This window comes from Peromyscus maniculatus, chromosome 23 (assembly GCF_049852395.1).
Source record: "Peromyscus maniculatus bairdii isolate BWxNUB_F1_BW_parent chromosome 23, HU_Pman_BW_mat_3.1, whole genome shotgun sequence".
Lineage (NCBI taxonomy): Eukaryota > Metazoa > Chordata > Mammalia > Rodentia > Cricetidae > Peromyscus > Peromyscus maniculatus.
Window position 1 is genome coordinate 5,104,538 of NC_134874.1, and position 23,877 is coordinate 5,128,414.

Here is a 23,877-nt window from a genome sequence, read left to right on the forward strand (position 1 = left end):
CTCTGCTCCCCTATCCCCCCCCCCACATTGAATCAGAAACAAATTTAAAATTTTAATCTACAAATGCCTAGAGACTCAGAAATAGTGCTGCCATATAGGTTTTTAATTTCAAAATGAGAATAAGCCTCTTTTTATTCTGAACATATTAATGTTACACCCTTTTAAGTTTTCCAGGCCTGGTGACACAGCTCCCCAGGTGGCTGACAAAGAAGGACCTCAAGTTCAGGGTGTGTCTACTGAGTTCAAAGCCACCCTGGGAACTTAGTGAGACATTCTTCAAAATATTTCTTTTTAAAGGGAGAAAGAGGGTTGCATGTAGCAGGAATCTTAGAAGGACTTAATAAAAACAAACCTAAAGCCAGGTATTGGGGTGAATGATGGAAGATCAGAGAAGCAGAACAAGCCACAGCCACCTCACCTGGCCAACTTCTCAGCTGATCTTGTTTCCTCAGACTGGAAGCCTCTGTGTCCTCATATCCGAATGGCTCTCAGCTGAACTGTGCTGCTCGAAAGCCTGAAAGCTTAACCAGCCAAATGCTTAACCAGCCAAATGCTTCTAGTTTCTCGTCCTCACGCCTTATATACCTTTCTGCTTTCTACCACCACTCCCTGGGATTAAAGGCTCACTTTCTGGGATTAAAGGCATGAGTCACCATGCTTGGCTATATCCTTGAACACACAGAGAACCAAGTACATATCTGCCTCTGGAATGCTAGGATTAAAGGCGTGTGCTACCACTGCCTATCCTCTATGTTTAATACTGTGGATGTTCTCTTCTCTGACCCCAGATAAGTTTATTAGCGTGCACAATATTTGGGGGAATACAATACTACCACAGTTGCAGGAGCTGTGGAGATGCCTTAGTGGTAGTTTCCCCCAACACACACACACACACACACACACACACACACACACACACACACACACACACACAGTGTATGGGCTCCTAAATTCAATCCCCAGTATAAAAAGGAAAATCAAAATATAAATACAATAAAAAGAGAGCAAGTCATTTTTTGCTCACCTAACTCATTTGATTAAATACAGAATAATGTGCGAGTTCAAGGTTTAGTTTTAAAACACGTATTCTTCGTGACACCTGTGGTGGTAATCTAATTGTATTGAAATATTATTCTGATTTGTACTGAAATATTAATTTGATTGTATGTTAATAAATAAAGTTGTCTGGGGGTCAGAGCTATTAGAGCCATAGCAAGAGTGTGGCGGTGGTGGCACACGCCTTTAATCCCATAGATATCTGTGTGTTCAGGGATACAGCCAGCATTGGAGACATATGCCTTTAAGACCTAGGGGGCTGTACATTCAGACAGTGACGAGGCAGTCATGTGTTTGGGTTTACAACCAATGAGAAGGCAGAACAACATACTTTAAAAATACGAACGGACAGGAAGTAGGTCTCTTTTCGCGAAGCTGGGACAGCAGGAGGAAGGGTGAGATTTTAGCTCTGAGCTCTGACCTCTCGGCTTTCTCTTTTACATTGTTTCTGTGTTTCTTATTTAATAAGACGGTTGGTTACATCTACATCTGGCGCCCAACGTGACAAGAATCCATTAAAAACTGCTTGGCTTGGCGGCAGGTCCGCTTTCCCGCAAGGGCGGCAGGCGGCCCGCGGCGGCGGCGGCGGCGGCAGCAGCGGCACACGGCGGCCGGCGGCGATCGGCTTCTTAGTCCGAGCTGCTGGCGTCCTAGTCCGGGTAGCAACTTCTAGCCCGGGCCTAGGTCTGTGAGCAGCTTGCCTAAAGCCGGTGCTACAAACAACTCAGACCTGCCCTGCCGAACAGGGCCCTGCCTGTAAAGCCAAAGCACATGGTGATCGGAGCTTAAGGAAGCCAGACCCAAGCCTTGACTCGGCACAAGAGGGAACACGTGGCTGCATTTAAGCTTTAGCCGGCTACGCTTTCTTGTGCGTTCTCTCTCTCTCTCTCTCTCTCTCTCTCTCTGGATTTACACCTGGGACACTAGGTGGCTGCTTTGAAAATCCCCTCGGATTTCTACTGTTCTACACAGATTTGGTAAGTCATAATATATCAGATATTTTAAAAGAAACTATCTAAAAGAGAATTTTTTTCCACATTAAAAAACAAATGGGTTTTATGTGTACATTGGAAGAAAATTGGTTTTTGTTCGAAATTTTAGGCAGTCTGGCAATGGAACAACTATATAATATTAGTATTGGTGGAATTATGCACCTCATCACTATAATAATCCACATTTTAATATTTAAAAAGATAATCAATTTAAGTGCCAGGATAACAGCGTTAGAAGAACTTGTTAAACCTGTAAAAATTCAGACAGAAGAAATTAACAGTGAAGTTGTTTCAAGTCGGGATCATAAGGTTGCAGAAAGAAAGCCTGTTTTCACACAGTCACCCTTAATTTATCCTGTAACAGTACAGCAGATGCCTGATCAAATGGCTACACAAAATACTTGGGCTCCAATTGAAATGTTGGATTTAAAAAGGTTTAAGGAGGCAATAGTATCTTATGGCATGCATTCCCCATATGTAAAGCAAATGTTAAACACTTGGTCAACATATAATAGGATAGTACCACAGGACTGGAGGGACCTCGCACAAGGTGTTCTGGAACCCAGCCAGAGACTTCAATTTCTGACTTGGTTTAAGGAGGAGGCTAAAAACATAGAAAAACAATGGAGGGATAAAGGAGTACAAGTTTGCCAGGATCAGCTTATGGGCGAAGGCCAATATGCTTCAGCACAAGCACAATGTTTATATGATGTCCAAACCCTAATTTTATGTCGAACGGCAGCCTTGAATGCATGGGACAAAGTTGAGGAACCAGGAAAAAAATCTGAGTCATTTACAAAGGTGAAGCAAGGCCCAAAAGAGTCTTTTACAGATTTTTTACAAAGACTGGCTTCAGCAGTAAAGAGAACGGTCTCGGATTCAGAAGCTGGTAAGGCAATAATTGAATCTTTGGCCTTTGAGAATGCGAATGCAGCATGCAAAAGAATAATCAGGCCATTAAGGGCAAGATCTGCACCTATGGAAGATTGGATTAGAGAAACAATTAATGTTGAAGCTGATGAGCATGATGATACATGGGTAGGAGAAGTAATTTCAAAAGGTTTGAGGAGTGTTAGATGTTTTGGATGTGGAAAGCAAGGACATTTGAAAAGGGACTGTAGACAGGTCATTTCCAGAAACAATGTTTCTTCAAGGAACAATGGCAACAGAATGCCCCTTCCTTCTGGAGTATGCAGAAGGTGTGGTAAGGGAAAACACTGGACCAACGAATGTAGATCAACAAAGGACAGACAGGGTAATCCTTTGCCTCAGTCTTCGGGAAACTCCCAGAGGGGCCTCAGGCAGGCCCCCAGTGCAAATCCAGTTCAAACCTTTCCGGCAGCCATAGAGGAAATGCCTGCTCTGGAGAGCGATTAAATAACCAAATGCCTATTGGAATAAATCATGCTGGTCAGAATGATGAAACAGAGAGAATAGAAAATTCAGGAGAAAACATAAAGAAAATTTTTTGGCAAACTTCTATTAATGAACAAAGACCAAAATTAACAATAAAAATAAATGGTGTTTTGTTGTCTGGTCTGGTAGACACAGGTGCGGACGTTACCATAATTGCACCAGAATTTTGGCATCCAACTTGGCCTCTTCAGGAGGTAAACGTTCAACTGTTAGGAATTGGGACATTATCTCAGGTGAAACAGAGTGCAAGATGGCTTGAATGTATAGGTCCAGAAGGACAGAGAGGAAAATTAAAACCATATGTGGCTAACATAACTATGAACCTGTGGGGTCGAGACTTGTTGCAACAATGGAATACTCAGATTAACATCCCTCCAATCTCAGAAACAAATCATAAATTAGCACATGTTACTGAGAGAAATATTAGAAGATATTGTTCTAATGAGTGGTCACCAGCCATCCATATTATACAAGAACAGGGCACAATAACTGATGATCTTCCAAAGACACCAACAGCTCTACCTTTAAAATGGTTAACAGACAAGCCTGTATGGGTCCAGCAATGGCCTTTAACAACAGAGAAACTCCAGGCTTTAGAAGAGCTGGTAGAAGAACAGTTAAATGCTCAGCATATTGAAGAATCAACCAGCCCTTGGAATTCTCCTGTATTTGTTATTAAAAAGAAATCTGGTAAATGGAGAATGGTAACAGACCTTAGGGCAATTAACAAAGTAATTCAGCCAATGGGTTCTCTACAATCTGGGATGCCTTTGCCTACTCTGTTACCAAAAGGATGGCCTCTCATAGTTATTGATTTAAAAGACTGTTTCTTTTCAATACCCTTACAAGAAAAAGACAGAGAAAGATTTGCTTTTACAGTGCCTACTTATAATAATTCTCAACCGGTTAAAAGATTTCAATGGAGGGTCCTCCCACAGGGAATGTTGAATAGCCCAACTCTGTGCCAATATTTTGTACAACAGCCATTGGAAGTGATACGTAAAAAATTTCCTAAATCTATAATTTATCATTATATGGACGATATTTTACTAGCTGACTCAAATGCAGATACTTTAGAAATAATGTTTGAAGAAGTAAAGAAAATTTTGCCTCGCTGGGGATTACAAATTGCTCCTGAAAAGATACAAAGAGGAGATTCTATTAATTATTTAGGATATAAAATAGAGCTACAAAAAATTAGACCCCAAAAGGTGCAAATTCGGAGAGATAGACTACAGACTCTTAATGACTTTCAAAGATTATTTGGAGATATTTCTCATCTACGAACTATTGTTGGGGTAAAAAATGATGAACTGACTAATTTGTTCAAAACCTTAGAAGGTGACAAGGACTTAAATAGTCCAAGAGAATTATCACCTGAAGCTGAGAAAGAATTAGCATTGGTAGAAAAGAAAGTGCATGAAGGACACGTGAATCGTATTGATCCAAAGCTGGATTGCATTTTGGTTATCTTACCTTCTAGGCGTTCTCCTACTGGAATATTAATGCAGAGGGAAGATATTATATTGGAATGGATATTTTTACCAAATAAACCAAATAAAAAATTAAAAACTTATGTGGAAAAAATCTCTGACTTGATTTACAAAGGAAAATTGAGACTTCGTCAATTAGCAGGCATAGACCCAGCAGAAATTGTCGTACCATTAACTAAGGAGGACATTGAAAAATTATGGACAGAAAGTGAACCTTGGCAAAGAGCTTGCAGTAATTTTTTGGGAGAAATTAACAGCAAATATCCCAAAAGCAATAGAATTGATCTTATAAAGAGAGCTGATTGGATCTTGCCTCGAATTGTACGGCAAAAACCCATATCTGGAGTTCGTACATTTTATACAGATGCCAACAAAGAAGGAAAGGCAGGTTACAAATCAGAAAATTTAAGTAAAGTGGTTCAAAGTCCGTATAATTCAGTTCAAAAATCAGAATTGTATGCTATTCTGTTGGTATTAATGGATTTTTCAGAACCTCTCAACATAGTAACTGACTCTCAGTATGCTGAAAGAGTGGTGTTACATATTGAGACTGCAGAATTTATCCCTGATGCTTCAGAATTAACTTCACTATTTATTCAATTACAAGATACAATCAGGAAAAGGAATCATCCTTTATATATAACTCACATTCGATCCCATACTGGTCTGCCAGGCCCTCTAGCACAAGGCAATGATGAGATTGATAAATTATTGATAGGAAATGTGCTGGAGGCCTCAGAATTTCATAAAAAACATCACGTTAATAGTAAAGGTTTAAAAAAGGATTTTTCCATAACCTGGCAACAAGCCAAAGAAATAATAAAGAAATGTCCTACTTGTTCCTTCTACAATCAGACGCCATTACCAGCAGGATGTAACCCAAAGGGTACTCAGAGAAATGAAATCTGGCAGATGGACGTGTTTCACTTTGCAGAATTTGGAAAATTGAAATATGTACACCACACTATCGATACTTATTCAGGATTTCAATGGGCAACTGCTTTGAGTTCTGAAAAAGCTGATTCTGTAATCACTCATTTGCTAGAAGTTATGGCCATCATGGGTATACCTGCACAAATCAAAACTGACAATGCTCCATCATATGTCTCTGTTAAAATGAAACAGTTTTTTGCTTATTACAATATAAAGCATATTACAGGCATACCACATAATCCTACAGGTCAAGCAGTTATAGAAAGATCAAACAGAACTCTAAAGGATATGTTAAATAAACAGAAATGGGTAACAAAAACCCCCAGAAATAGACTGCATAATGCTCTTCTAACTTTGAATTTTCTGAATGCCAATGAGAAAGGAACAACAGCTGCAGAGAGACATTGGATAATAGAAAAAACTACAGAAGTAAATCAGCCTATATACTTTAAGGATGTGCTGACCTCAGAATGGAAACCAGGGTATGTATTACATTGGGGACGTGGTTTTGCTTTTGTTTCTACAGGAGAAGATAAGCTGTGGGTACCATCAAAATTGATAAAGGTTCGATTTGAACAAGAGAGACCTCTTAATTAGAGGAGGTGATAGTTCATCAACCAACATGAACATCCAATTTAAACTAACTTGTATCAATAAAACATGCCTTTTCATTTCATCAGATAATAACTTGCCAAAAAGGAACATCCCCAAAATTAGTCTTGGGGAAAGGTTTTTGTTTTTGTCTTTTAGGAGAATGAAGGTTAAGGAATCTGAAGAACACTGGACAAATGAGACAACTGAAGAAAAGGGACAAATCATCTATCCCAAGAAACAGAGTGAAACGGTGTATGGGTATATATTATCTAAAAAAATTTTATGTCTTCCTAAATGTTTGTTTCTGCTTTTCTCTAAAGATTTAACACTCTTGGTTTTCTAATAGTCCCAGTTCAATTAAAATTTAAAGCTGACTTTGGAGTTGGAGAATGGCTCTCTCCTTCTTTAAAATCAAGCATGTTGTTAAAAGGAAAATGCAAACTCCCTGTATCATGCCAGAATAAGAGCCATCTTCTGCTATGGTACAGGACAAAAGCAAAATTAATTAAGGGACTATTCTATTACTAATCTCAACTCTTTGATTCTATTCTGATTCTTTAAACTTTTTCTCAAAGTATAAATTTTATATCAAAATTTACAAGATTAATATATATATATATACATTTTAAACTTTGTTAAGATATGAATGGTCACATAGAGTACTAACTAATTCTAGAAAAAAGGCTAGCTGCATATATATGTTGTTGTGTTCGAGTCTCTTATCAGTTTTCTGCAGGAAATCACGGCCTGGCCTAACATCAACTGAAGTCTCCAGAAAGAAGATGGGGCCCCACAACAACAACAATTCCACGTGGACAATAATAATATCATTAAGCTGACAAACATCATCCACAGATCAGCTTTGAACTACAAGATGCTCAGAGCAAATTTGAGATGACTAGCTGAGATGATCCAGTCTCAAAGACTACTTGAATAAGGACTTGAGATAAACCCTGAACTTTGGCATTATACACAGACTGGATAATGAAGGATATAGTTACCTCTCCTAGAATTTGACAATTAACCTAAATTTTTTCTTTCAGGATAAAGAAAACTTCGCCCATACCCAGCAGGAAGCAATTTTAAGAATACGACGCCCACATTCCCAAAGAGGTGGTGTGGGGCGGGTGGTTTTTTGGTCTTTTTAATGGGTTTTGGGTCTGGGATAATTTTCAGTATTTAGGGGGGTTGGTTACAAGTTATTGTCAAGGGTTAGGAAAAAGGTTAAGCAAAGGAGATTAGATTTAAGGTTCTTGTTTAAAAAAAAAAAAAAAAAAGAAAAAGAAAAAGAAAGAAAGAAAAGAAAAAGACAATTACTAGTTTTAAATACTTTACATTGGATTGAATTGTTTTATATTATATACAAATTTGAAACTGATATTGTTAGAAAATGCTATATGTATATTTCTAATTGTATTTATTCCATCCATTTAACAATGTAATGCAAATTTCTGATCCTTGAATGTTATTATTATCAACTATTAGGATATAAAGAAATGAAAGCTAGTAGTTAGACATTATCATAGAACTTGTAGTCATATTGGATATGTTTTAAAAATTGAGCAGAGATGTTTTAGACAGGTCATCTTCAAACCCTTCAGAGATCTACAGAATATGGCATTTAAAATGTTTTAATAACTTAGAAAATTTTTCTTTTTTGAGACATGTCGGCTCCTGGCAGTACCAATCTACTTTAGAGAAAATATGGGCATTGAAGAAACTGCATATGGAGTCAACTTTCATTCTGGCAAAAGTTAGCCACTGGACAACAAAGTATCCTCGAATCAACAGGACAAAATGGACAGACAGATCACGAAACAAGGGACTACTGATTCTTGCCAAAACAAGTGTGGTTATGGCTTTATCAAAAGGCATCTTCTGAGGCCAGGACAATATGGCCCCATCCCTGAAGTGGCCTTCGCATCCGGGAAAGGTACGGTGCCCTTTTCTTCGAAGGCAGCTTAACAGGCAGAGGGCCGATGGATTCTGTTGTACAATGGAACAGCAGCTGAAAGCTCATGCCTCTCAAAAGTAGACCGGCATTTAATAGAGGGATGTGGAGAAGAAGGGGATGCTGAGATGAAGCCATATATACACAGCCAAGAAGAATGGACAGCTGAATTAAAAAACTGTCAACAATTTCCAGAATTTAAAATCCTGAATCATGACAGGACACTAGTGGAATTCAGGTGTTTCTGGTACGTGGACTGCTCTCACCCAATGTGAGGTTGAACTGTTGACCTTGTGTACATCCTACTTCACAAATGAGTCTGTCAGATACACTAAGCCTATAGCTGAAGATGATGCCCCAACACTACGGAGAAACCTCAGGTGACTGCCCAGGCAGCTGGCTGTTTCTGTCAACTCACAAAATTTTTTTGGAAGTTGCTTGCATGCACTTCCTGTTCTTATTTTTGTTAGCTAATATTATTCCCTTCTTGGGTCTCTGAGGGAGTTGAAGATTAGTTAGTTATGGTTGAAGATTAGTTAGTTATAGTTGAAAATTAATTAGGATAGAAAGTACATTAGATACATCTTGGAATTATCAAAATAGGATAGATAATGGAATTATTTTCTCTGATTCGTCAAATACCTGTTTAGGTATTTATTACTTGTATATATTGTATATAGTTATTGTACTTTTGTATATAGTTTTTCTTTTGTTAGTCATAACCTTTTGCTTTTTTTCTTTTTATTAAAATAGAAAAGGGGAAATGTGGTGGTAATCTAATTGTATTGAAATATTATTCTGATTTGTACTGAAATATTAATTTGATTGTATGTTAATAAATAAAGTTGTCTGGGGGTCAGAGCTATTAGAGCCATAGCAAGAGTGTGGCGGTGGTGGCACACGCCTTTAATCCCATAGATATCTGTGTGTTCAGGGATACAGCCAGCATTGGAGACATATGCCTTTAAGACCTAGGGGGCTGTACATTCAGACAGTGACGAGGCAGTCATGTGTTTGGGTTTACAACCAATGAGAAGGCAGAACAACATACTTTAAAAATACGAACGGACAGGAAGTAGGTCTCTTTTCGCGAAGCTGGGACAGCAGGAGGAAGGGTGAGATTTTAGCTCTGAGCTCTGACCTCTCGGCTTTCTCTTTTACATTGTTTCTGTGTTTCTTATTTAATAAGACGGTTGGTTACATCTACAGACACCCAAGGACATACTGGCCTACAGAGCCCTACAGGAAGGCGCACCCCAGAGGGTGCAGGTGCTCACATGAATATTCCATAGTGATCGATCACCACTGCCATCCTGTGACAAGGCACATCTAGTTTTCTATTCCAAACGACACTCGTTCCGGGGGTTTTCTGAGATGGAAAACTCACACAGCTGCTTCGGAGGTGAGTTCACGCGCAGTTTTTATGGGTGTAGCTTCCTCAGATGGACTGGCTCAATTTCACAAAATGCATTTTCTTCCTGTGCATTCACGACCCCCATCAAATTTCGGTTTTTTAATTTTTTTATTACTCAATTTTTTTTTATTCTCTCAAATTGGCTGTCTTAAGTATTTTCCTAAACTTGGGAAAAACTCTACTGTAGGAGGAGTTTCTCTGTGTGTCCTGGCAGTTGCTCCCTAAATAACCACACAGAGACTTATTATAAATGCTCAGCCGATAGCTTAGGCTTGTCTGCAGCCAGCTCTTACAGCTTAAATTAACCCATTTCTGTTCATCTGTGTGCTGCCCCAGGCTCATTGACTTCATCTATGGACTTCCCCACGGTGTTTCTTTCAAGTCTGGCTCATGACCCCTCTTCTTCCCGGCACTCTCTCTGGCCCCCAAAATCCTGCCTAGCTACTGGCCCACCAGCTTTTTATTAACAGTGAGAGCAACACGTCTTCACAGTGTAGAGAAGGATTATTCCACAGCACTGTACATTTTTTAAGGTCTAAAAGTTTTTAATTCTTTACTGTATAAAGACTAGTCCTATGTCTTTCACTGGGCAGATGGACTTGAATAATTCAAGTGTTGAACCCCAAAGTTTAGGGTCTCAAGTGGGTGCCCCAAGAACCCAGACTCCAGTGCAGTTGATGCAATAGCAGGAGGATTTATTAAGCCTCTATATAGAAGGGCAAACCCTGCTCCTAAGAGCAAGAGCCACATCTTACTGCAGCCACATGGGGGGTTTTTAAAGGAAAAACCCACAAAAGCCATAAGATTACAATTCCCATACAATTTCGTTTCACAAGATCATGGTCTGGGTTCAGAGTGATCACAGAGGGGGTACAGTTATGTCAACAGGTACATTCTTCCTGAAACCTCAAGGGGGGATATCAGGGCGGGAGTGGAGTTTACACACAGGTCATGGTGGTCCTTCCTGGAACACCTGCAACTATCCCAGTCACAGTTGAGCACATCTCTTAGCAGAAATCTTTTTACATTGTTATATGGTTGCAGGGGAGATTGAACAATGTCGAAGTCAGCTTGCTCTTGGAACTAGATTTTTAGTTTCTCATTTCCTGGTGCTTGAAGTTTCTCTTTTCCTGAGGCTTGGGGGTGTAAGCCTGAAGGGCTAGGGTCTTTCACAAGGAAAAGTCACCTTGTTCAACTTGATAAAACCCATGTCCTTTCGAGTTCAGACAGAAATGCCGCCTGCAAGTGCCCAGCCTGTATTTCTGGGCCAGACCTTGGCACTGAGCAGATGGAAACCCGGGGCGACTCCAGTAGAGCGGCTGGTGACCCATCTTGCCTTCAGATGACCAGTGAGGGAACGGAAACCATATACTTCTTGTCAGTTTTGTGCATACCAGTTCTCAACCTGTGGGTCATGACCCTTTGGAGGTCAACAGACCCTTTCATGGGGGTCACAAAAGGCCATCCCGAGTATCAGATATTTATGTTACAATTCATAACAGCAGCAAAATTTCAGTAATGAGATGAGCGCTGTCTTGGCCCTTCAAACACCGTCAGAGTTCTACTTGGCTGGAGCCAGGAGATACCAAGGTCATCAACTGTGACCATCTTGAGGAGTGACTGATGCTGCTTTTCAGAGTGTCAATCGGAAGTGGCTAAAACTTTCCATTTCTCCATGGGCGGCGGTGGCACACGCCTTTAATCCCAGCACTTGGGAGGCAGAGGCAGGTGGATCGCTGTGAATTTGAGGCTAGCCTGGGCTACAAAGCAAATTCCAGGACAGCTAGGACTGTTACACAGAGAAACCCTGTCTCAAAAAAATCAAATAAAATTTAAAAAATTTAAAAATCTTTCCTTCTCTTGCCATACATAGTTAATAGTCACATGAAAGTCATAAAATTATGATTTAAGAATATTGATGGCATGTCATTTTTCTATTTTATGATACAAAGGATGACTCTGGAATATGGTTGTCAGTATGTGTCTTAGGGTTTCTCTTGCTGTGAAGAGACACCATGACCACAGCAACTTTTTTTTTAAAGGAAACCATTTAATTGGGTGGCTTACAGTTTCAGAGGTTTATCATCATGGCAGAACGTGGCAGAGCGCAGGCAAACACAGTCCTGGAGAAGGAGCTGAGAGCTAATGCATCTTGAACGGAGCTAGGCGTAGCTTGAACATAAGCAACCTCAAAGCCCGCCCCCACAGTGACCACACCTCCTCCAACAAGGCCACGCCTCCTACTGGTGCCACTCCCCATGAGCTTATGGGGGCAAATTACATTCAAGCTACCACGCTATGTAAATTTGTTTTTTTAAAGATTTATTATTTATTTATTTATTTATTATACAGTGCTCTGCTTGCATGTATGCCTGCAGAGGCCAGTAGAGGGCACCAGATCTCGTTACAGATGGTTGTGAGCCACCATGTGGTTGCTGGGAATTGAACTCAAGACCTCTGGAAGAGCAGTCAGTGTTCTTAACCTCTAAGTATCTTGATCACTTATGTCATGCTATGTAAATAAAAATGATTTAAAGGAGAAGGCTCATACTTGGGTTTCTGTGGTGCTACTGTGTCTTTGTGCAGAGGGACCTCTGAATATTCTAGTTGGTCTTTTAGTCCATCTTATATACTTATAACAGAGGACCAGAGACTGGGTATTATTTCTTAGCTTTCGAGTCTGGAAAAGTCTGAAATCGAGGGGCTGGTGCCTACCTAGGCCAGCCTACTGTGTCCACCTGTCGCATTCCCCAGGCAAGGTGATGATGCTGGGCTGAATCTGTCCACCTGAGGACCCCATGCTCCCCTCCCTCACTCCTGAGGCCACAGAGTCATCCATCCATGGATGCGGCACCAATCAGAGAGAACCTCCAAAACACCCCGTGTCTCGGCCTGTTGCACCGAGGATTATGATTCCAACACACGCACCTTGGGGGACCATTCAGGCCACAGCAGCCTCGAGGACACAGTCAGCCCCGCAGAGGGCGCCGGGAAAGCTTCCCCACGTGAGGGCCCCAGTTTCAGACCAGCGGAGAGCCAGCAGACAAGCCTTATACCCAGCCCCAGAGGACCCTAACAAGGTCCCTGTTTCCCAAAAGGTCTCTGTCTCGCAGCAACCTCTCTCATCTGAGAGATGTCCATGAAACAGCACCCATTGACAAGGGCAGTATGAGCAGGCAGGTGGGTCACCGGGGTCACCCATGGAAGAAACCATGACACAGGAAGGAGGAGGCGGTCTAAATCAATGGCCATGACGGTTATCATGGAGCTCAGGCTAGAGCTTTGTCGAGGGACATGACAGTAGAATGGGACACCTTTAAACCTGACATGCTAGAAATATCAGGATTGACTGGACAATTCTCTTGTCTGAATGGAGTCGGAAATTTGAAGCAGACTCGGCAGGATTTTTAGGAACTGGCAGAAGGCATTTCCATGGCTCGTTTTGAGGCCCACCCAAGCTAGGCACAGGTGGTGCAGGGATGCGTCCCAGCCTCCCCTGTGCCAACCTCAAGTCTGCAGGCATGAAGAGAGGAAGAGGAAGAGGAGAAGGATTCAAAGGACTATCAGTGTGTGTGGGCTGGCGGTGCTGGCGCTCACTGTGAGTCCCTGTGAGTCCCAGGCCAGCCGGAGACACACAGTGAAATGTTTTCTTAAGAAACAGGAAAGGTTCAAGTGATGTGTTTCATTAACTGTTTATGCTCCAGAAGGATGTGAAGTGGGAATCCGAAGCTCACTTCTTCCCACCAGGGGCATCTGCTAAGAGCAGCATCTACTTATTCCCAAAACAACCTGAGCACACGGGCACACCCACTGGAGAGAGAGGCTGGGTGCAGTGCCCCTCTGTCTAGGAGATGAAGGACCTAGAGCATTCAGAGAGTTCTGTGAGAGCGGGGGGCAGGGGTATGCAGGCCCACGGGGTAGCGTTGCCTTCCCAGCCTGCCCTGCTCCACAGCTCAGCTGCCCCAGCATCTCTGAGTAGTGTCTTTTGTCTTGGTGTCAGTGGCCCCCCACCCCTGCCGTGGCTTCTCGGGGTAAGGGCAGGAGGACCCCCGGGAGCTGTGCCCAAGGCTGCTGCCTCCTGCAGCAGCTACTCAGCCAGCAGCTGCCCCTCCGTGGGGTGCGCTGCTCCCGAGTGGTGCCCACAGCTCTGGAGTAGGGAACAGGCCCAGTCCTGCTCTCTAGCTCGGGGCCCTCAGGGAGAGCCCCTCCACCCTCTCAGGGGATCAGAGGCCTCCAAGGCCCAGAGGGAAGATCTGCAGCCTTTGGGCACTCCAGTCCCCCCCGGCCTCTCAAGCCAGCAACCCGGGGGTGGGCACACACTTTGTGTCCTCGGGAATCTGTGACACGGGCCCGGGCAGCACATCTGTCCTCACCTACCACTTCTTTGCTCACACATTCCAAATACTGGTTCCAAGCGTGGGCCACACATTGCCGAGATCAACGGCAAGCAGGTGAAAGAGAAGGTATAGGTAGGCTCTCTACATCAGAGCACCAGCCTTCCCACCTGCTTGTGTCCTGGGCAGCCTTTGTCCTTCCGGCCTGCCCAGGCTCTAGGGTACAAGGACCTGTAAAAAGAGTTTGCCGCCCTGAGAATGCATGTGGATCATCAGCTTCCCTCGAATGGCGGCCAGCCCACAGCTGCCCCTGCTCGAGCTTATAGGACATCTCAAGGATCCAGTGACATTGCATGTGTAGTTTACTAGTGTGCTTTCTAGACGCCACTCCGTGACCAAGCGCTTTGGATTCCTTCCTGGGTCCCCGCGGGATTCTGCAGGCCTCCCCATTGGAGGAGGCTGCCGAGGTGAGCTCACCTCACAACTCGGTGCACTGTTTACTGAACATATCTATGGTAGAGGTGGGAGAGTCTGTAGGTCTGCACCACACACGCCCAGGTGTGTCCAAGACCCTTGCAGAAAGAAGACTGCATTCAGAGCCCCGGGAGACCGCGGAGAGGGACGGAAGGGACCAGCGAGCAGGATGAGCATCACTGCCAACGGAACAGCAAGAACCCCAGCAGAGCAGGGGTTCAACGGGGATGCAACTCCGCATGGGGGTCCCTCCTGGCCAGCGGATGCCGGGTCCTCCCTGCCCAGGCCAGGGGCTCTACAAGAAAGCTCTGAAGACAGCTCTCACCAGAGTTCCAGACCCTGGAGGTGAGCTCTAGTACCCAATGTGCTACCATCCAGTCATACAACTCAACCTAAGGATTCCCGCCACTTCAGAGGAGGGGGGAGCCTCGTCCTACTGCGGGCTGCCACCCAGCATCCTCTAGGAAGAAAGACAGGACACCCTGTCTACCTGGCGGGTTTCTCTGGTGCCAGACAGTAGCAGACACTATCACATGAATCACACACAGGAGAAAGGTCTAGGGATGAAAATGGGGGATTCCTATGCTCACACCTGTATGAGGAGACTCTGTCTCTTACCATCATCACCCAGACTGTGTCTAGAGTCATCACCCTATGCCAGACCCACCAGTACCCGTTCCACATGCTTTCCTGCTCTCCCCTCTGCCTGCCCAGGCCCTCATGCCACCACCCCTCCAGTGCCAGCACAAGCATGGCACAGGAGCTGGAGGGAGAGGGATGCCCACGCTAGGGGCCTTGGAAAGCTGCTGCATCCCATGTCTGGAAGGAGGCACGGCTGTCCTGCCTCCTCCTTCCCTCAAGCCCCTCCCTGCCCCCGCCCCTGCCCCTCTGCAGACTCCTTGCTTCAGCCCTGATACCCTGCTCCATCTGCTCCTAGTAAGGCCTGCATCACAGGATCCACCCCTGCCTCACTTGCCCTTAGCTGGGCAGCTCTCCCCCCTCCCTCATGCCAAAAGAACTTGTCTCTCTCTGAAGGAAAGGCCAAGCCACTCGGCCTCTCGGGGCCTCAGTCACAGCACCTGTCCCAGTCTCCCTTCCACGTGACAGTAGCACCTGACCCCCTTCGGGGTACTCTCCTCTCAGCGTCCTCCAACTCACATCATAGCGACCCACTCCCTGGCCAGCCCACTGCTGTCCCTGCCCTCAGGCCCAGACACACACCAACAGCACATGTTACTCATAAAAACGTCCCAGTACTGCTTCCAGTCATAACAGCAGGCCTTTTCTTTGTGTAAAATGGCAGCTTGGACATTTCCCACAATCCTTCCTGGTTCTTAAGAGACTAAGGTGCACTCAGAGGTAAAGGTTCCCTTACAGCCTTCAAAACAGCTTAAAAGTCAGCTTCCTCCAACGGGGTTCCCACGTGGACCGTCATTCTGAGCCTGTTCTGCTTTTCAAAACTGTGTGCGTGTGGGCTGTAGTTCCAGATTGTCCTGACAAGCATCCCATGCAGGAATCCGCTGGGGGATAATGCTCTTGTACACTGGTTTAATAAAACGCTGATTGGCCAGTGGCCAGGCATGAAGTATGGGGGGGGGGGAGAGCAGACTAGGAGAATGCTGGGAAGAGGAAGGGCGGAGTCAGGAGTCACTGGCGAGACACAGAGGAAGCAAGATGACAAGGCAGAACTGAGAAAAGGTACCAAGCCACGTGGCTAAATATAGATAAGAATTATGTGTTAAATTAAGTGTAAGGGCTAGTCAGTAATAGGCCTGAGCTAATGGTTGAGCAGTTATAAATATTAAACCTCTGAGTGATTATTTTATAAATGGCTGCAGGTCCATGAGGGGCCAAGTGGGACCCAAGAAACCTTCCGACTACAGGAATCAGCTGTGCTGTGTCTTTTTTTTTTTTCTCTTAAAAAAAAATCTCTTTAAATGGTACTGACCTAAACATACACTTAAAAGTAAGAGACTAGCGCCATGGATTAAACAGCTGCAGGAACTAACCACATGTCGTGGACACAAAAGCCAACTTCCAATACAGAAACCCAGGCTAAAGGTACAGGGGTGAGGAAGGAGCCTGTCTTGCTCACACAAATCAAATGTAGACCGGGCCGTTTCAGACTCATCAAACAAAGCAGCCATTGCAGAGAGGAAAATGATCGTGGACAGAGTTCACCTTTGGCTCAGTCTGTCGGTCCTCAAAGTCACCGTCCCCAGCACCCACACCCCTGGGTTCCCTGATGTGAGAGTCTCACATTGTAGGAGGCAAAGACAGGTCGATCGGCAGAAGAAATAGAGACTCAGCCCTGGCCTCTTAGTAACTGATAAATGCAGAAGATGGAAAGGCAGGAAGAACCTCACCGACAGGCAAAGCCTCCCCTGGCGCCTGGACGGCATCAGCATCCACACAACGCTGCAGCTGGCAACAGAAGAATCGGCATCAAGGGCACCTGAGACATTCCTGGGCGGCCCATGGGGTTAGCGCTGCCCCCCGGCCAGCGCATCCCAGTGCGTCTGGGAGAGCAGCGCAGACTGCACAGAGCATATTCTCAGCTCAAAACTGCACTAGATGGAGGGCGGACAGCTGGGAAGTCCACACATGTGAGGTTCAGCGGGACATGAGAACCGAGGAATCAAAAGAAACTAAGAGAAGTTTGAAAATGTCACACGAAATACAGAGCAGGTCAACTCATGTGACGTGTGTTGGGAGCAGTACTGGTCATGCACACAGCAGGAACGGGGGGAAAAGTCACCAACTTCCGTTTCTGCCATGGGAAACTAGTTCAAGAGACGGAGGGGCGGGGGGGAGACATCATGCCTTCCTGACCCAGCCTTTTAACGTCTTGCCGTCTCCTTGGCCATATTCTATGGATCTCTCAGGCCAGCCATGATTTATCGAGGAAGATGATGTCAACTGGGTGGGACTATTTGGAGGCGGGCGTGCCTGGAAATCCCTTGGGAATCATCCTCTTCCATTTCTCGGACCACCCGCAAGCTCACCGAGTCACTGGAGCCCATCCCCGCCGGCTTCCTCCTCTCTCTCTCTCCAGGACGCTTTCCGCTCAAACCTCGAGTGCGGTCTGCGGCACAGTGTGGCTGCGACGCGTTCTGTGTTGGTGCCGGTGTCCCGCGTAGGCCGGTGTCCCGCGTGGGCTGGTCTTTACGCAGATGCACGTGTAGCTAAAGAGCTCTTGAAACAACAAGGGTAGCCTCCTACTTATTCCCCAATTCTGGGAGCAGCTCTCGAGCCAGGCATTGGGTAGACTTCGTTGACCAAGGGTTGTTTTGCCCTACCAGCATATTTATACTGAAGGCAGAATGAAACCATGCTGCCAGGAGAGATGCAGACTTCCTAGTCTCTGAGAAGGAAGAAGGAATGGCGTCTGGGCTCCAGCACAGAGGAAGGCCAGCAGGGTGACAGGAGCCGCTCCGTCTCACACTCATTCTTGTCTTGTGTGGAGATATGACTTTGACAGCGTCTCCACAATGCCTTGAATCGTCATTTGTAACCTGGGGTGCTATTCGTGGGCAGAGGGAGCTAGGCTGGCTGGTCAGCGCAAAAGCAGGGCTATGTCTCCCTGATGATCCAGACCTCCCACGTGCTCAGCCCTGGACAGCCTGCTTTTCCCAGGAGTGTCTGCTGAATGCTCGTGTGTGAGGATCTCTCTCAGATGTGGGGAAGCCCTTTTCACTCAGCTACTCAAGCCCAATTGGGGCCCACACTGTAGAGGTTAAAAGGTAACCGCTGGAGCTCGGCAGCAGGGTCAGGAGCCAGAGGCCGGGCTCCTGAGGACAGTACACATCCCCCCCAGCACCCACTGCTCTGGTTCCATTTGCCCGATCTAACCCAGTGTAACGCCTGCACTAAACCTTGACTCTGCTAGAAATTCCACTGGGTGTGGAACTCACTGCGTTACACAGTGTCTAGCCTTTGTGTGTTCGCCCCCGGAGCACACGAATCTAGCCACTCCTCTGCAGGGCGCTGGGGGAGCAGCCATGCCTAATTGTTCGTTGGATTGTAGGTCTCCGCCATCCAGCCCAGCTTAGCAATCACTACCTGGCTGTACTGTTTGAAACTACATCACTTCATTAGCCAATTAATTAATCAAAACGCAGGCGTCCAATGCCACAGTCATACCACCCATCTTCCAAGTACCCCAAAGAGACATCCTCACAAGAATCTACAATGAAAAAAAATGTACATGACGTTCATAGAACGATTTCCAGCTCCCGACCTCAGCCTGCCTCAGGGTCTTCACACTGAACACATTGAGCCCAAAATGTGTCAGTCACTGTTGGAATTTGACGCTTCTAGGATGGATATGGAGGGTTCGGGGAAACGGGGGAGTGTAGATTTGAGGGGCGATGGGTGCAGCTCTTGTCTTTCGTTTGAGGGTTTCCGACCCCCAATAAGCTCAAGGGTGATCAATGTCTTGCCGACGGCCTCTGACTCTGCAGGGCCCAGAGTGGGTCTGAGAACCCAGAGGAAAGAGCAGGTGATGGTGTGTGATGCACCAGGACCTCAGCTGGAACAGCAGCGACAGTCTAGAGCACCCTACTTATGCCTGTGGTTCCAGGAGGCAGACGGCCGACAGGCCAGCTGTGATTCTGACCACAATGGGTGACGTCACTCGGGTCCGAGCAACACCAGAGATGGGAGACTGTGCCCAGAGCAGTCAGCGTGCACCCTCTGCCTCAGAGACTGAGGGAGGGGTTTGTGTGGTGAACAGGAAAAGGAAGAGTGCACAGAAGTCTGCTCTTGCCATGTTTCCGTGACCCCGTCGTAGGGGTCGCGTGCCTCAGGCTGATGTTTCCGATTGTCCCCATCCTTCCTTGTTCTGCTATTTAGACGGGATCTTTCCTAGGAGGCCAGATCCTTTGTCACAGATTTTCTCAAAGCCCTGGGATATGTTCGGTAGCACATCTACTGAATGGTGCACAGGATTTGGATTTGGGGTGTGACTCAGTGGAAGGATTCTCCCGGGGAAAGGACTCTCCAGGCACAGCCTTGAACACGGAGACAATGCTCAGGCAGGTGCCAGGAGGTGGGTGAGAATCTCCACACCGCGCCGTCAGGTCGGCCGGCTCCAGGATCCAGGACTGGAGAGTTCAGGGCAGAGTTGAGGACTGACATCAAAGAGAAGTGTGAACTGGCTCAGCTCAGCCTCCGTCTCACCCAAGGATGAGAGAGGTCTATGTCCAGCTGCACCTTGATTCCTTTTGTGGCCAGGCAGGAGGCCCAGAGAATGGGCAGGAAGGACCTGTACCTCAGCCCTCACAGACTCACTGGCTCTCTCTGCTAGAGTTAACAGGCTACCCTGAGGTTATTAGGGATAAAATATGGGACTTATTTTATCCCTGATCCCATGGCAAGGGCTCCAGACCTAAAAAATGGAGCCAATGATGCCTGGGAGCAGAGGCTGTCTGTAGTCCTCTATAGTCTCCTGTTAGAGATGTCTGGGACAGAAGTTAGTGGGCAAGGAGAAAGGGAATGGGTGTAATTCAGGAGAAAGGAGAGCGAACAAAGTCAATGTCATCCCACACACATCGTTAGCGAAGGTCACAAGACACCACTCGGTGGCCACTGACTCTGAGCACCGGGAGGTCTGAAAAGCCTTCCGGAACTGCACAGCCTCCCAGCCAGCCTCCCGCTCCCTGGTGGCTGACTGCCTAGTCCCCTGTGCCTGTTGCCAAATGCTATCCTGAGATGCTGACACCGGGGAGGCCAGCGGCCTGCCTCCCTGGCACTCACAGCCACCAGGCTTGCATGTCCTCTCCTCTCTGAAAAACAGAGGATGGCTAGACTGACGATATTTAGTGGACAGTTTAGGGAAGGAGTGCTGTGTTGGATTCTTCCATATTTTACCTTGCTCGTGTGCCTGCTCTATATTGAGTGTGCATTTCTGGGAAGAAAAACCTCAGGCCCAGGGAAGCTTCCTCTGAGTTCTACCCAATATTTCAGGTATAAAGGGTACCAGTGGTGTACTTCCACAAATGCGCTTCTCAGTGGCCTCTGACACGGAACACAAAAATCAAGAATAGATGATGCATGGGAGGAAGGAACGGCAGAGTCTGGTGAGGAGGTGTGAGCAGAGGCAAAGGAATCCCACGCCCCCCCTCTGCTTCCTTGGCTTTCCATTTTAGGAAACCAGGATCAAGGATAGAGCCATAGGTGTGGCTGCTTTGTGTGTGGCCAGGCGAGAAAGCTAAGATCATGGGAAAATTCATGAAATGTATGCATGTCCTGAGAAATCCTCCTCCGGCAGAGGGACTTGCTTCTAGTTAAAGGCACAAGCGAGCTGGGTGGGGCTATCAGAAATAAAATACTTGGAGAAACATGAAGGGCCAGCCCCTCCTGAAATGGAGGCTTCGAGATGGCCCCTACAGAGGGTAGGCATGGAGGGGCACGGCGTGGCTCTGCCCAGTTATCATCAGGCCTCAGACTCCGCCGGTCCACATGGACTTGAGACTCAGCTTCTCCACCCCAGGGTCCTAGAGATGCCCTTTCCTCTACTTCAGGTCACTGTCAGAGCCACCCCTGAAGCCTGTCCAGTGAGAGCCCAGGCAGCCTCACTGTTGGAGGACGGTCATACTCTTCCCACACATGACATCCTTAGCTAATGTCCCAAGAGAGGACTCCGTGGCTGCTGGATGTGAGCAACAGGGCATCTGAGGAGCCTTCTGGAACTGCACAGCCTCCCAGCCAGCCTCCTCCTCCCTGGTCACTGAGTCTCCCCTGGGACCTTGCACAGCTTTCTGTGCTGCTGCTAATTCCCAGGAGATAACGACACCTGGGAGGTCAATGACCTGCATCCCTGGCTCACGGCCACCTGGCTGCATGTCCTCTCCTCTCTGTAAAGCGGGGCTTGGATTGGTTAGATTGCCTGCACAATTTAGGGCATTAATGTTGGGTTCGATTCTTCCATTTTGAATGTTGCTCATGTGTCTCTTTTATATTGAGTGAAAGTTTCTAGGAGGCAGGCCTCAGGCCCGGGGAGCCTCCTCTGGGTTCTACCAAACACCCAGGAAGAAACTGTGCCAACCTCGTAACATTCCTTCTGAGTGTAGATCTGAAGGGAGGCCCGCCCATTTCTTTCCCTGGGACAGGACACTCTTGATGCCCCCTCAGCAACCAACACCGCAGGAAAGCTGAATTACAGCCCTCCCGCAGCTGAAGACACTTGTCAAAACCTGACATCACTAAGAGCAGTTTAGACTCGGATATGTGCAGACTGGAGAGACTGGGATTTCAGAGTCGGGCACCCATGGGTGGGTGAGGACAGAATCCCTGCTGTTCGGTAGAGGGACCCCACTACCAGGTTAATGTAGTGACAGAGGAGCATTCGGTGACAGCAAGGTCTTGGTAGTTCTTGGCACGAACCATGATGTGCCACCAGTCACAGGCAGTAGCTACTGCCTCTTCTCCCTGGCTCTGTGTGGCTCTGGCAGGATGAGAGGTACCATGAGTTTCGGTGAGCAAGAGGTGGGGGGAGCGGACACACTCAGTGTGGATGCAGGCATTTCCTGGTCTCAGCACGGCCCCCCTCATGCTAGACCACGTATGAGATCAATAAAGATGCCCATAGATACATGTCAGCTTCCTTCACTAGCCTTGGTACCGCTTTGTCCTGAGTCATCACAATTGATGACTCATCTGGGGCTCTTCAGCTGAGTCCCAGCAAGCAGAGTCACTGTGGTGGGGCCGTGGACCGTTTTTAGAAGGTTTGAGTTTTGAGCCACACAGGAGCTAAGGAGACCAATGGTCCTCCAGAGGCTCACCCTCGCCTCTGACGAGGGGACTTCTCAGGAAGTGGGACCTAGAGTAGACTAGACTTCTCTCCTTCAAGTGGCTTCCTTTGGGGAACCCGCCCTGACTTTTGGTGCAGGACTGCAATGCAAAGGGAGGAGTCTGGGTCAGCTACACGCCATTCTCTTGGTCAAGCACTCCTTCGGGGTGCCTGCTCGCTCTCCACAGCCTCTGTAGGGTGAGACCATCTGGGAAAAGGAGTGAGGGAAGCCCTTGGGAGGGAGTCCACAGCATCATCATGGACTCTGGTTGATGCTCTATGTCTCCAAGGAGCCAAGAACATTTCTTCTCTCTGGTCTATGAGACCTGTGTGACTCTGGGCAAGTCACTTCATGGACTGTCAAATGCATAACGTCCCCTCATTCCACAGGGTTTATGGGATCACAGGGATGACAGCAACTCCTCCTGGGGAACTTCGCAATACCATGCTCACAATACCTTGCTGAACCTAACCGACGGCCACCCGAGTTTTCTAGCTAGAGGCAGCAGCCTCACACCTCAGGCTCTCTCCAGACCGGTAGTACTGGCTGCGTGGGCATAGCCAGGAAGCCCTAGTCCTTCTCCCTCGGGCTTCATATGCATTCAATAGATTAAACTTTATACCCTGAGACTAGTAGACAACCAAAGGGACATTCCAGTAAATAAGCAGGGAACCATCTGAGAAGAGAACATGACGTCCCTTTCCCATGCCCCGTGGCTTCTAACTGAGACCTGAACACAGGCCAGGAGGCACCTGCCTGGACTTTGGGCCACTATATCGCCTTTTCCCTCTAAAATAATTCTGGAGTCTGACCCTTGAGCAATTTAAGTTTGCGCCACACTGTAAGACCCTCTTCCCAATCTGTCTGTGGTTCAGCTGGCCCCTGAGGGCAGCTGGGGGACAACAGAACAAAAGAGCACCTGGAGACCTGGAGACGCACGGTGATGCTCTCCCTGGGCACCAGTGTTCCTCTTTTGAATATGCTTTCTAAGCTTGTGGCTGAAGGGCACACGAGACGAAGACGCTAAGACATTCAAACAGGATAACCCAGAAAGACTGCAGTGCCTGCAAGAGATCCTTGTCATGGGAACCCGAGACAGGCCAGGAGGCAGCCACCAAGGGCGTCCTGCAATCTGCCCCAGTGCAGGGCTGGCTGGGCGCCTCTCAGCAATGCCACTGTGGAGGCACAGTAGTGGCCGAGTGCCAGTGAGCCAGGATGTGAGCAGGGGGGTGCACGCTCACAGCGCTGCAGCTGCAGCCATTTCTCAGCCTCACGCATGTTCAGGCTGCTTCAGTGGTTTGGACAGATCTAGTCCACATGACCCTGGGAGCCCGTTAGACGTCCCTGAACCACCCAGCCCCAACCCAGCAGCTCCTCCCAGCCTCTTCAGCATCACTCTCCTCCAGGTTTGGCCGGTTCAGACAGAG

General features: G+C 46.8%; 1 long non-coding RNA gene across 1 annotated transcript; it reads right to left on the reverse strand.

Annotated features, from left to right (window-relative positions):
* Positions 1 to 875: 875 nt before the first annotated feature.
* On the reverse strand, positions 876 to 23,858 carry LOC143270337 (uncharacterized). The gene is made up of 2 exons (XR_013047477.1): positions 9,649 to 23,858; positions 876 to 1,099 (listed from the first exon to the last, which is right to left on the reverse strand). It is a non-coding gene; the product is annotated as an uncharacterized LOC143270337 (long non-coding RNA).
* Positions 23,859 to 23,877: the final 19 nt, after the last annotated feature.